The sequence below is a fragment of the Apis dorsata genome, unplaced genomic scaffold (genome assembly GCF_000469605.1).
Source record: "Apis dorsata unplaced genomic scaffold, Apis dorsata 1.3 scaffold_181, whole genome shotgun sequence".
In the NCBI taxonomy this organism is placed as follows: Eukaryota; Metazoa; Arthropoda; class Insecta; order Hymenoptera; family Apidae; genus Apis; species Apis dorsata.
This window is the reverse complement of record NW_006263467.1, coordinates 104,428-106,025: the sequence shown is the minus strand read 5'-3', so window position 1 is coordinate 106,025 and position 1,598 is coordinate 104,428.

Here is a 1,598-nt window from a genome sequence, read left to right as displayed (position 1 = left end):
ACCCGGTTTCTGCCACCTAAAGGAGCGCGCGCGGCTGCTATTGCGCGGCGGCCGGGTTATTGTATCCGGTATCGGGCGGCCGCGAGTTTCGACCACGGTAATCGATTGCGCTCTCGGGGCCGGTGAGTTGTGCGGCGTGCCGGCAAATTGCCGAGAGGCTCCGTTTAGCGGGCCGCCTCGCGGAAAATCGGGACGCGTTACCTCGATAGGAGGGAGGGGAGTAGGAAAGGAGACGGATTAGGGCGAGCGGAGGACGGAGAAATCTCGTTGAAATTGGAGGATAATTCGGTTCAACCGTGTGACTTTACGTAGACGACGCGAATTTATTCATCCGTCCGTTCCATCCATTTTTGGAAATTATTAATAATTTTTAAAATTGGATTATTATAGCTTCGATTATTTTACATCGATATATCTATTCGACAATTGGAATTTTTCGATTTGATCGATTGAGAAACGAGACGAATAATTCCATTGTTAGTTTAGAGATCCGAAGAATAAATTAGAAATGGACGTACTCGTGAAGAACGGATCGTGTTAGAAGAGGGAAGGGGGGAAAGAGAAAGTGTTAAACCCTTCGCCGGAAAATTGACGCGAAAGATTTAAGAGTTCGGAGAAAACGAACGGGGAACACGGCATCGGTTCGTGGAAAAATCGAATACGCCTTTGGGATTGTTGAGTTGCAGCTGCAAGGGTGAATTGACGAGGAACCGCGTTCTCGAGACGGAAGTAGGACGGGTCGTGGAAAATCGGGACGATATTTCTTGTTCTTGGAAAAAATATGTACAGTCGATTCGCCAAGAGGAGAGGGGGGAAGGAAAAGTTTTTCCGTTAAAAATTGAGGAAAATACCGCGCGTGGTCGGAGCCGTTACACACACGTTTGAGACCGTGCATTTGAATCGAGGCTCGAGATTAAATTGGTGAGAGGTTCCGTTGAGAGATCGTGCCGCGTGGAAAGAATACATCTTCGATAAATTATACGAGGTTTGCAATTAAAACCTCGGTTGGAATAAAATTTACGAGTTTCAGCAGGTCTATCTAGATATCTCGAAGCAAGAAGAAGTCGTGGCAAATGTAACGTGAAAAATTTCCATGATAATGGATATAAACGTCTGTTTTATCCAGAAGTTAGATGAACGGATAAGCATGCGATAGAAATTTTACAGAGATCAAATTAGTACTTTACTTTACTTTTTTTTTTTTTTTTTTTTAGATATCTACGCACGTACATATATATTTTTAATTTTTATTTTCTTTAAATACACTGTAGCACTGTATCAATTATTTTTCCCAGACACATGCGTATACAGGTATTCTCTTCGGCTCTTGTTAACCCGTACATACGGGTTCATCGCCCTCAAAGGGTTAATAATACACGGGGAAATAACAATATGCGTTATGGTGAAAATCGATGATATTTTCAATTAAACCTGAAACAAAAAAAAAAAAAAAGGAAAAAAAAGAAAAAAAAGCGTAATCTTTATTTTTAAAGATTATTATCATTCACAACTTCGATTAAACGATTACTTAATAAATTTCATCGTGGAGAAAGGATACACATATACATCCCGGAAAACGAATTTACACATACAGCATA